The sequence below is a fragment of the Hirundo rustica genome, chromosome 14 (assembly GCF_015227805.2).
Source record: "Hirundo rustica isolate bHirRus1 chromosome 14, bHirRus1.pri.v3, whole genome shotgun sequence".
Classification (NCBI taxonomy): Eukaryota; Metazoa; Chordata; class Aves; order Passeriformes; family Hirundinidae; genus Hirundo; species Hirundo rustica.
The window spans coordinates 13,408,875-13,421,805 of NC_053463.1; the positions used below are offsets into that span (position 1 = coordinate 13,408,875).

At 40.9% G+C, this 12,931-nt stretch overlaps 1 protein-coding gene across 5 annotated transcripts in view; it reads left to right on the forward strand.

Moving 5' to 3' along the window:
• Positions 1 to 12,931, forward strand: part of TENM2 (teneurin transmembrane protein 2) — a 1,092,434-nt gene that overhangs the window by 519,271 nt on the left and 560,232 nt on the right. Inside the window, exon 1 of one of the 5 annotated variants that reach the window (XM_058422513.1) lies at positions 3,914 to 3,994. The exons of the other annotated variants lie outside the window; for them this stretch is intronic. The gene's annotated coding sequence lies outside the window, so the exon portion shown is untranslated. Of the gene's footprint in view, positions 1 to 3,913; positions 3,995 to 12,931 lie in introns of those variants that run through there. 5 annotated transcript variants of the gene reach the window in all.

Below are 12,931 nucleotides of genomic sequence, written 5' to 3' on the forward strand. Positions count from 1 at the left end.
TTTTGATTATTACAAGCTAGTACTGATATATTTGACCTACGGAAAAGCTTTTCCCTTTAGCTATGTGCCATCTAATAGCTTTTATTGTTGTTCTCATTATGAAGAGAATGTCTGTAAATGAGTGCTTGAATTTTTGCTATTTTTCTCATCTGGCTGTGGTAACATTGGGAGATAGCTACACAAAAGTAATTATTATTCCAACATAATAATGCAAGCTTGTTTTTAATGTACACGCTTCCTAGATTGTAGTAAATGAAGATTTGTATTCTAAAAGTCTGATTACTGTAAATTATCTTTTGAGGCTTCAAAGATGGTATATGATACATAGACAAAGCAGAAGACACTTAATAATGTTCTAACTTACACTAAAAGTAACTGAAGGTAGGTTCACAGATAATTCTTATCTTTCTAAGCTCCTATAATATATAGAACCCTGACATTCTTAAACTGACAGTCATTGTTTTACAATAATGTTTATATTAGGCTTTTTGAAGGGAAGTATTTTATTACTCCATATCTGTGTATTCAGACACAGAGCTATGCTGTAGGAGAAAATTCTGAATGTAAATTCTAATGATTTTTTTTCTTAATAGCCTGGGAAATTCATGAGGTCTGTTTCTGGACTTTAAAACAGAATGAGATTTTTATACTTGAGTTACAATTCTGAAGAGTCTGAGCAAAGAAAGTATGCGCTGTTCAAGAAATCATGATAAAATGCCAAATATTTTTACTTCTGTGATACTCTTAGGTTTTGTCTTGTTTGTTTCCCTTAGAAAAAATCACCAAACAATAGTATCTTTGCTACCTTTATGAAAGTGGTTTCTCTGAAATATACATAGACACGGAAATATTTAAAAGGACAGTGTTTTTGTTGTATGACATATTGAATTATGTATATTCCAGAAATACTTTGTTCAATCTTATTGTTTTGGCAGAACTGGAATATTGACAAATTATTTCAGGTTCTTGTATTTCTACAGATACGGTAATTGTTAAAATGATTGAAAATGGAAAAAAATTGAGAATTTACATTGTACATAGCTCTGCCCTTTTTTTTTTCCCTCCCAAGTATATGCTTAAAATGTGGTTGATCATGCCTCCTTCCTGTACTTGGCCTTCCAAAAAAACCTGAAATTGAGTATCAGATATTTTCTACGTTCTGCCAGTTATGAAAGGGTTTTGGAATGTAACCTGAGTAGGGCAAATTTCAGCATAAACTTGAGTCAGAGTCACCTTTACTAACTTATTTAAACTATACATCTAGATAAAACCAGCTTAATTTTAAGGTCAGTTTTGACTGACCATTACCAAAAATGAACTGAAATCGTTTGGTCAGTCACAGACAATATACTGTGAGTTTCCCGTAGCTTCGTGTCACACTCATGCAGTTACAGATGTTCTAGCAGATCTCCAGTGTGAGCACGAGATACTCAGCTCAGCCAGTTTGTATTGCATGCAGAAAGTCGGGCATTTTGGTTCAGACACGAGGCGGTGCCCAGGGCCCGGCGCAGGAGGGGGTTCAGTGGTGCCCTCAGACCGTGGCACGTGCTGGCCGTGACCACCCAGGGTTCAGCCAGCCCTGTGCAGCGAGATCTGTGCCCCAGGGTGGGCAGGGTGAGGCTCTCTGAAGGCCCTTGGACAGATGAGCATCTCCATGGAGCCCCTGGGGTCCTGCGGGGGGCTGGAGTGAGCAGAGCACCGGGGTGGCTCCCTTGGCCAAGCACAGCCAGGGTGCTGTTCACCCTCTCAGCAGCCGCTCCATGTCCTTGCAAACAGCCACCCGAGTGCTACTTGGAGTGGGTGCATAATCGAGTCGTTGTGTTGGTTTCATTTGTTTTTTTGGAAAGAGCTTTTTTAACTTTTTTTTTTTTTTTTTCCCCACCATGAAGAGGGCTGTATCTGATGGAAAAGAAACCAAAAAACCACCCAACTTTTACCTGAATGTCATAAGATTTAGTAAAGCAGTAATTGCTTCTAGTGAGGCAGCAGTTAAAAATATCCTTACCTTTTTTGTTTTGTTTTGTTTTGTTTGTTTATTTTTTTCTTTTCTCCCTTGGTGGGAGGTAGCACAGACATGGGCATTTAATTGTTCTGTTTAATGGTTATGCAGTACCCAGAGAAGAGGAGTGCTCAGTAACTTTGCTTATTCTGTGCTTCTCCCTCCTCTGTCCTCCGTAATGATATTCAGTGGAGGGGTTGAAATATCAGCCTCATATCTGAAGACAAATTTACATTTCACTCCAAACACCTTAATTTAATGAAGGTATTATGCTGTTGGTGGGTACTTAATTATGCTAGAGGCTGAGCTGAAATTTAATACTGTTCCACATGCAGGGAAGATTTACTAGTAGCTTATTTTCAAAAGTCCTCTAAAAGACTAATGCTTATGCAGTCTACTCTTGTTTTTTTTTAAAGCAGATTAGAATAACCCAAACTTTCATAAATAAAATTTCATTTTAATTGCTCAATGAAGATACTGTCTGTCTTTTTAGATTATGGGTTTTTGAAGAGATACCTGGATTAGCTGGCTCTGCAGCAAAGATCAATGCAACATTTGCTGCCCTTAGCATCTAAACCTTGATGATTTACACCTAAACAAATGTAATCATTCAGGACTAGTAATGTTGTACATGCTCATCTTATATATAAATCAAGGTGACAGTTTGAAAATTATTGCAGAGCACACCTGTTGGTTTCTCTGTAAGAGTTTCTCTCACACAGCAGAGATCTGCCTTTTCAACCAGAGCTTACCATGTTCTTTCTAGTAAGAGGACACTTCTCTGCAGCATCACCTCTCACTTTGAGTCACAGCACCTTCTTTTCTCGGTCTGTGGGGTATAAGTGTGGTGGCTGTGACAAGAATGTCACTGTGATGGGACATTTCTGAGAGACTGAGACTCCAGGAAAAGTCAAACAAGCATTGTTTATGTACATGAACTAGGAAATCTCTTCAATTACAGTGAAAACCAATCAGTAATTAGGAATATTAGTGGAGCAAGCCCTAGCTGTGCTGGTCCAGGCTGGCTGTGAGGTTGCTCAGTTTGAAGTGACCCTGCTGGAGGGCTCTGTCTGGGGAGGAGCGGGGCCAAAGCTGTCACTGCTCCAGCACTGCTCTGCAAACACAATTTGTGCAGATGAAGCCCAGCTTATCTCCCTTTATGGGTCAGAGTCAGTCTCTCTGGCACAGCTGTTGTGGCTGGAGGTCAGTCCCTCCCAGCTGCAGCCTGAGGGTCACTCAGCTCTGGCTTTAGGGACAGCTGGGTCTCACTGATATGGATTCCCTGTGTTTGTACACCTACATGTATATAGGTGTGCCTGTGGCACTGAATGAGGCTCTCTGGAGGTCTGGGTCTGTGTCCAGGGCAAACAGAATGGCTGCAATGCACAGATTGAATTGACACAGGACAGTAATGTGAAAATACAAGCTGGAATGCTGAGAACTCAGTGAAACAATAATATCAGCTAGTAATTACAACCAACAATTTCTACCCAGTGCATCAAGATCCTGTACTGGGGGTTTGAGTTTTTTACTGCTGCTTCTCTCTTGCCCAGGCAGTGAGATGTCTTGCCTGTTTGCTTTGCTTTGTTCAACTAAACTTGACAGAACTGTTTCTTCAGTTCATACTTTTTCTAATGAAGCCTGTAAAACAAAATCTGCTGCCATTTTGGGGGGTACATTTTTTACTCAAAGCTATCATCTCATTTAAACGTGTGACAGTTTCACGCCTGATAACTTTCCTAGCACTAATTCCTTTTCACTGAGAACCCAAAATGACAGTTCCTGAGTCCTACATGTCCTGTTTCTTGTCACTGGGCAGAGAATTAGACTGAGTGACTTCAGCTGGGGAAACATCTGCTGTAGTTCTGAGCTGATTGCTGGCTTTTGGGTACCTCAGCTGTAAATCATTCTGTAGTTAAAAGGATCCATTTTGGAGTTTTAGAAGAGAAGCCCTTAGAGCAGCACCAAGTTCTAGAGCAAAGATGCTTTTAAAAGGTGAGAAAAACTTTCTAGCAATTTCAGATATGTCTCACTATTATTGGAACTGTTTAAATATGGTGGATTTCTTGGTAGAGGGAATTTTTCAGTACAGCAGAACTTGGAGTCAGCATTTCTGAGATCACAGTGAGTTTGGTACAGCAAGGGAGGTGTTATTTCTTTTAGGCTGCTTGCCCCTTGCTTAAAAACATATTTACTTATGGGAAACAAGTTTAGCAGCTCCCTGGCTGTTGCTCCAAAGCAGGAGCTGTGCTGTGTGTTTCAGCTACAAGAAGCCCTGCAGCAAAGCAGGTTAGTCCCAGGTGGAGGCTGAGGGTGTCCTCACTGTGCAGGGACAGCAGCTGAGGTGATGAACAGCTGGGGACAAGGGACAGTGCAGAGTGATACACATCCTTGTCAGGGCACTGCTAGTGGAGTTTGGGTGTGCTCCACATCAGAAAGTGCTGTGAAACAGCAGGGATGTGGCTATGCTGTACAGAAAGAGTAGAAGGTTGCCTAATGGCATGTCCTGCTTTTAAGACTGATTTAATGCTTTTGCCGTAATAACCAAAAGATTTCAGCAAACAGCTTTGATGTTTAATTCCTTTTTTGCTTTGAGACAACCTGTTGTTGTTTCTGAGCTTCCAGCACATTTTACTTTGAAACAAAAGAAATTAAAATCCTAAAGAAATTTAGTCTGGTATACTTTTCTTTCCAATGAAGCATATCCCTTATGTAAACAGCTCAGGTGAGGAGCATGTTATATTGGAGTTGGGACTTCAAAAATTACTCTAGAGAAGTGGCAAGTCTCAAAAACAATATTATGTACATGATCAGCCTCATAAACAGTGAGCTCAGGATTCTGGCTCTGTGTCGCAGTTAAGCATCTCTGACAAATCAGGGCTGCAGAGCCAGGGTACCACTAGTGGAGAAGAAAAGACATCACATTGAGGGAATACTGCAGAGAGCACAATCTGATGAGTTTGGGGGAAAAGGAAAGGTGGTGAATAAGCTGAAGGGACAGAGTAGCCAGCTGCTTCTTCTGCAAGCTAACAGATTTGTCAACCATGAATATTATCTATAGAGCTGGAGAAATATAGAAATTGAAGGATTTTAACAAGTCACAAAAGTGAGATGAAAGTGCTGAGGTAATTCCTATTTAAAACTGCATTTTGATATATTTTTTGTAAATACTAGTATTGTACAGATTGCTGGAGCATGTGGCATGTTTGTTTGCTTGCCACTTGTCTAAAGCAGCATACTCTTCAAAACATTAACAGCATATTTCTCTCGAGTTTTTAACTCTCATAAAAATGTTTTTGAGCAGTTTAAAACAGGGAATGAAACAACTGCAAGATGTAATCTCTGTCCTGCTTAGAGGAAGCAGAAAGGAAAATAACTTTAGCCACATTTCCCTGCAGATGTTCCACTTGACTATTGAATGATATGGTGCACAAGAGATGCTTATGCAAGTGATATTTGACAGTGCCACCTATTGCTGGAAAAGCAGAACTCAAATGACTATTTTTGTTATGAGCATGCCTAAATTGAGCAGAAAAATGCATTAATCTTTTCATTATTTCAAGGTCATTTAGCTATGTAGATATAAGCTTGCCTTTGTCTCTCTGTCTGTGAAATGGACTGCACTTTTCAAAACTGGATTTATCATACAATTGTATCAGATAGTGAAATAAATTCCTGTTCCAGAAAGCTTGCAACTATTGGCACGTGGTTGAATGCCAGTGACTGTATTTTGGCTAAATCTATTAAGCCTGATTGTTCCTCCCCTTCTAATTAATGACAGAAGATTGATCCTAAAAATCCTCACACTGCTTTAGATTTAGCAAAACACAGTAAGTTTTTTCCAGTGCCTGGAGTTTGTGTTAATGTGAAGAGAATAAAATGGTTTTTTAACATGCTTTCACAATTTCTATGAAAAGTAACTGGCTAATGATGAAAATTCTTTGAAGACAAAGACTTAATGATCAGGATGCATCCTAATGTTTCATATCCTTTGTCAGGTCTTTCAGTTAGCAAGCATGAAAGCTGCTTTCTCCACCTGCCTTTTCAAGGATGGCATTTCTTTTACTATACAAGTCTAACTAATACTAATGATGGGAATAATGAAAGATTTATAGGGGCAGCCTGAGATCAATTTTAAGTTTTAATTGTGGTTTTTATTACTGTTCCTTCTAACTGCCTCAGTCCTGTTGCTCATCTCTATTAGAAAGGCACCCAACTGTAAACCTCCTCCCCATTTTTGGCTTGTAATCTTTAATAGAATGAAAAAAAAATTCTGAGGTTTTTTGTTTGGTTGGTGGTTTTTTTGGTGTGTGGGTTTTTTTTTTTTTTTTTTCCTTTTCTTTTTTTTCCCCTTGATGTATCTAAATGGCAAGGTAAGAGCAGGAGAAGATGGAGCAGCTTGGGAGCAATTTGTTCTTTCTCAGGTCCAGGTAGATATCTCTGAGGAGATTTTTTGCTGCTTCATATAACTAATATTCTTTGGCTGAAGCTGTCCTCCTTCCTCAAGGATAGACCAGTCTTCTGTTACCCCTGCTGAGCTTCTGAAGAACTGGATTGCTGCAAAACATAAGGGAATCAAAGGAAGCCTCTCTCGAGTATGTAGGCATCTGTAGATTCAGAGAACGTTCAGAAGGAAAATATGAAGTATCACCTACCCACCTCCTGACCACAGAAAAATGGTGTGGAGAAATCTGATTTCATCATCCTAGTGAAGTTCAGGGCTGAAATCTAATTTAGCCGAAGTGAAAATGGTTTACTTATTTCAAGGATGAATTTTAGCGTGCTCCCTCTTCTCGAATCTCCTTGCTGAATCCCCTCTGCAGTCTGTTCCTATAGACTTCTCCTTCCCCATCGTAGCTCCGTGCTCTCTTGGCGTTCTTTAGCACCGCTCCAGCTGTTTGGTCGTTCCCTCGTTCGTTCATCTGCCTCTCCCCCTCCCGCAGCACTGGAGCCCCTGAGCCAAGCCAGCAGACCCACAGTTCTTGCTGCAAAGTTTAAACCCGTCATAACCTCCCTTATGCGGGTTCCGTAGCTGTAGGAAGGAAAAGGACTTTGAGCAGTTAAACTGGGTGTCTTTGGAGGGGTCTGTGTGCCGTTCTGTGGTGAGGTTTCCCGTTTCAGACGTGGCGCGGTGTGCGAGCAGAGGCCAAGGACGCGTGTCCGGGTGGGCACTCAGCCTGGGAATGGGAATGTGCTCAGGGATTTGGCCACGAATACCGCCGAACTGGCTGTCCTGCATTAGAAATGGGATTTTTAAATTTTTTTAGATGTTAATGAGAACCATTTAGGCAGGGGGTACTTCTGTCGTGATTGGTGCTTTGTTGGCGCTGTCTTCTACAAACTATCTCTGGCCTAGCACTGTTGTAGTGGAAGAATTTGGGAACTAGAGGAGAAAAAATGTTCCCCATTTAGTTTGAGGTGTGACTTTACTGAAAGAAGTGACTCCTTTGTTGTGACCTTGTATCATCTGAAATTGAACGTAATGGCGGATGTTAAAACCTTCCTTGAAAAAAAAACTTTCCCCAATGTAAAGCTTCTAGTTTCTTTTTAGTTGTGATGTGATTTATTATTTTAATTAAAAAGCAACTGACACTGGAGAACACTGCAACCTACTAACTGGTTTTTGTGGATGCTGGTGTAAGTTACTTAACAGCAAATCGCAATCTATTCCTCCTTCCAATCCGGTGCCGATATTGTTATCTTGTAATACAACACTAACAGATGATTATAACTGCCATTAATGCATTTAACAGGAGATGACAAATTTTATTATGATAAGAATCGCCTCATGCTCTTTCATTTGTCCTGGTGTAAATCAGAACTGTCTTGGATTGAAAAGATTTCTTCTTGTGTAAGAGCTTACTGGTGTAAATGAGGATAGTCAAGCCTGACATGTGGTGATGTACCAAATTATATTACAGGATATTTAAATTCTGTCTCCCACTGTGAACAGCAGGATACCGTTTTTATCCTTCCTGTTGAACGCAGAATCACTTTTCCATTTATAAATTGAGCCTGAACAGAGCGCTCTTGGTATTGGCTGTTCCTCTGTTACTCCACATGCAGAGTACATTAAGACACCTGTTCATCCTTGTAAGGCAAACAACAAACAAACCAAAATACTTTCCTAAAAACAAATTGTTCTGTGATTAGTGGAACTAATGAAGCTTCACTGCCTGCAGGTTTCTGTTCTTTATCCCCAATCCCCTCAGCAAGCCTCCCATCAGAAGGCTTTACTAGTTTATCTTCACTCGTATTTCATGGGATCTTCCCTTTGTCCTTTTTGCCCTGCAGTAATGCCGGGTCCTCTTTCCCTCCATCCCTTCCTGCAGCACTTTCCTCAGGTTCATCCTGCCCTGTCACCAGTGCCTGGGGTGCTGGGTGGGAGCTGCTCAGGTGGCCAAGTTATAGCCCCAGATATCTCAGAGGGGATGACAATTCAAGTCTCTTGTTTTACTACCTGACAGGTTTTCCCAGCACTCAGGGGAATTTAATATCTTCAGGGTGATTGCCCTCTGTTAAATTTCATAAAGATGGACCAGCAGATATTAAAAGTATCTTTATTCCCTACCCTTGTTCTGGTGATTGGTCTTTGTGAGACTAATTTTGGTTTTGTTAAACTGCTGCTCTTTTCCTGCCACTCTCTCTTGTTTTGCAAATCAAGTGCGGTGGTTTCCAGTGATGTTGTTAACTGGACAGAAAGCCAGCACAGGTCAGGAAAGGAGAGTTTAACCCATTACTATTTTTTAAGGGAGTGTTTGCAGCTTAATATTTTGTAGCTGTTGCTCTTGAGGACAGCGTGAAATCATTGCCTTTAGGCATACCAAAAAGAAAAGTGGAAGATGAATGCTGAACATTTTACCTGGAAGGAACTTCTGGAGTCCTGCCAGTTCCTCGTGTTCCCAGAATCCTTTCTGGAATTCCAGTCTGGCTCCCTGCTGGAGCAGTGCCCACCAGAGCAGGTTGCTCAGGACACATCCAGTTTGGTTTGGAGTATCTCCACAGATGGAGACACCACAGCCTCTCTGAGTGTCCAGGTCCAGTGTTGGGACACCTGTGCTGGAAAGCAGAGCTTGGGGGGTGTCTCTGTGCCTCCTTGTCCTGTCAGTGGGCTCTGTGCAGGTGCACCTCCCTCCAGGTGCGTGTGCTTCTGTTGGCAGATTACAGTAGCCAGAGCTACATAAGGCACCATGTTGGAATTTTTTGGGGGGTCATGTTGCAAATGGTCAGCTACTTTGTTTATAAAGTCTTGTATTATATATATATATATATATATTCCCCCCCCTCCCCCATCAGCAGTATTTGGATTTCTAAACACCTAGGTGCAACTCACAGTATTCTTTTCTAAACCAAGCATTTTTCAAAAGGCCATTTGAAATTAAGGTACTAATTACATTTTCCAGGAGTTTATTAGCTAGAAGTTGAGCTGCCCTTGTATGTATGGGCATTTAAGATTTCTCATTGTAAAGTGGAAACCATTCGAACTTCTTGCCTATTACTAGGTTAGCAAAGCCAGGAGCAATCAGTGTCCTTTTAAGCTCTGCTTTATTCAGTGGCAAAGTATAGATTCTCTGTCATAGCTTTTAATACTTTAAAATCCTATCTGAGTGTGTTTATGCTCACTTTGATGCTATTCAAAATTGAAGTACCAATACTCTTAAGTGAGGCCTTTAAGTTTGTTTAGTGCATTGAGTCTTTTCTGTTTTGCAAAAATGAAAGCATGCACTGTGTTTTTTATCAATATGTGTATAATGAAAACATCTGCAGGTTTTAGAGTTGTCCTCTTTGCTCAGTGCAGAGTGACAGAAATGGCTGGGAGCAGAAGACTTACACCAACTCTCCTGGTGGATATCAAATTTTCTCTTTGTGTTACTTTCCCAAAGGCTTATTTAAAAAAAAAAAAAAAAAAAAAAAAAAATCCCCCAAGAAACTAACCAGCCAAAAAGACCCCCAAAACAAACCAACCAACCAAACTAAAGTATCTTGAGAAATATTTTTTTAAATGAAAAAGTTTTTTAGATTGCAACAGTTACCATATAAACATACTGAAAATAAATATTTTGCAGACAAATAAACTACAGTCAGTAGTTGGATGCTGGCAAAGAATCCAACATGCATGTTGGCTCTCAAGGGATTAATGAATTAATATAATTATTTCTGTAAATGAGGAGCTATTGATAAGCTGTAAGCATTTAGATATGGCACATTTTACTGCTGTGTTGTACTAAGACCCTAAGCTGAGGAGTTGGCAGGTATTGTAAGAGATGAGGACAACCACAAACAGAACCTACACAGACAAAGTAAATTTATCTTTAAACTACAATTTATAAAAGTATGTTGACTTTATTCTTATGATAAATAACCCTTATCTAAAAGACAACTGGCAAAGTGCTGTGTAATTTTCTGAACATTGTGTGCTACTTGCTTTGAGATCATTTTGAAAGGGATATCCAATACATAGGCCAGATTTTTTTTTATCCTAATTTTGAGGTTTGAAGTTTTAATTTTTAATGAACTGTGAAGGCTCTTGCCTTTTCTCTTGCATAGCTGAAAGGTGATAGGACTTGAAAAAAACTTAATACTAAAGTATTTTATGATTTCAAAAGGCTTTATGTATTTATGTACATCATTCTATAAAAGTAATTAGATAAAAAGACCCAGTAAAAATAAGTAAGAATTTTTCTAAGCTGCTTAATGAGGCCTACTAGAAATCTGAATTTCAGATCACATTAGGGTTCTCATATGCCCTAATTTCAAATGACAGCTCTGGCTTGCCATGCAGTTGGCCTTTTATTTTGTGTCACGAATTAACCAACCATATGTTCTTATGCCACTGTTTTATTAGAGCTGCACTTAAAGATGGGAAAATTTCATTACAGCGGTTATGTTAGAACACAAGTTATAGTAGGGGGAATAAAGACAGTTTCAGTCTATATTCAGTTATCTCAAATACGGATAAATATATCCATTGGAATATAGAGGAGTGAAAAATTCCTTCTAGTTTTCCACACTTCCTAATAATGCAGGGGAATGAAAGTGCAGCTGATGCTCATTAACAGCAAGCAGTGTATCAGCACCAAGGGGCTGTGCTGCTCCTGCAGCTGTTTGTGTTAAGGGGTGACCAGTCCTGGATGAGGCACTGAATACATTCACAGGTAAAACAGTTCTTGAAAATGTGTACTTTTTGTGATGCTTTCCAAAACAGTGCCTGTGGTCTGTAGTTGAAGAAAGGAGATCCACTAAAAACATGAAAGGGCAGAAAGCAGCTGTGAACTTTGCAAGGCTTTTTATTGGTGGGAGTTTTTGTTTGTGTATTTGGGGGTTTTTTGTTTTCTTTTTTTTAATTTGCTGTTTACTGAAGGGGAGTAACATCTCGTAGCGCCTCTTTTTCAGTGCTGTGGCTGGATTCTGTGTCTTTGAATCACACTGTCTTGTGGGTCTAAATACATTAGGTAATACATAGTGCTTGATGTACTGACGGTATTCTGGGGTTGGATTAACAGCTGGGGAAAGGTGAAAATACAACTTCTTGTCTTCATTTGCCAGTGCAGAGGGCATTAACAAAATGAGGTATTAGTTATCTGCCAGATGATTCCTGTCTGTGTCTGTCTATAGTTAGAGAGCTGCCAGAAGGGACTGGAAATAGGAGATGGGCTGCCCTGGCTCAGATCGATGGCCCTAAGTGGATGCCTGGGGACAGGACAAGAGGCAGTCATAATTGAAATGCCACTTAGGCATTCCCAGGCTTGCAGCCCTTTTGGTCCGGGGACTTTGGGAGCTGGATGTGGCCTTGGCTGCATGGGAAGCCTCAGTGAGGCTCTCTGAGGAGCTTTCTTGCCATTGCCTAAATCCTTGTAAACCTGTGGCCTCCCCAGCATTCCCTAACAAATGTGCATTTGCTGTGGAAAGAACTGTCTCTTTTAAGGAGGGGAGAAAAATGGGAAAAAAATAATTTTTTTGAAGCAGACTACTGCTAGTTCTGCTTATGTCTCCTGGTTCTTGTATGAAAAGAGCCAGGAAGGTCAGGATAATGTGCCTGGCAGCTTTCTCTGTGGTGTCCTTTCCTCAGAGCGGTGGGATGTGCTCAAAGGGAAATAAAGTCAGTGCACTGTGCTGTTTGCAGTGCTCTCACAGGTGGGAGGAGGCGGTGCTGCCCTGGGACAGAATCCTTCCTGGAGGGAGGAATCCTTCCAGGCAGGGGAGGGGAAGGTGCTGGCTGATGTATTTGTTGCTGCTTCTCTTCTCATCTCATCAGAGCACGCCAGGGCTTGGACCATTAGTGGAAAGGGCTGAGCCACGGTGCTGGTGGTGTTGTGCTGGTCTGGACACTCTGAAGAACACTCTCCTGTGCAAGACTGCAAAAAGCCAGAGACGTCTTCCCCGTCCTTTCAAATGCACATGTCTGCAGCAATTTGATTTAGCTGCCCTTTGTATATAGAAAGGAATGTGTGTTTATACATACACGCAGTTCGGTCTCTGAATGAGAGAGACTCTCCTGAAGTAACTTTATTCATCCCATTTAAAGAGACAATCTACTGCTCATCTGAGCAAGCCTGTAAATAATAATGCTTATCCACAGACAGTGGTTGGAATTGCAATTACTATTGATTTTTCATAAAATACTCTTGGAATAGTTCTTCATTTCGTGGAATGTTAAGCTTTGCTTATATCCAGCCGGTTACACTGGTACTTCAGCGGTGCCTGGTGGTGGTGCAGAATTTCCTTTATTCCCTCTGAAGAATACTCCCCAATGCTTGAAGCTGCCTCAGGTGCTTCCACTGTCGTGTCTGGTGCAATGTAAGGAAGAGGACTGGACTTGCAGGGGGTTTAGCATTCAAGTCTGCAGATCCATCTCGGGTGTTGCCCAGCTGCTGCTCCCAGCAGCCCCAAAGGACTGATAGGGACAGCTCTCCTCCCTGCCCTGCTGATACT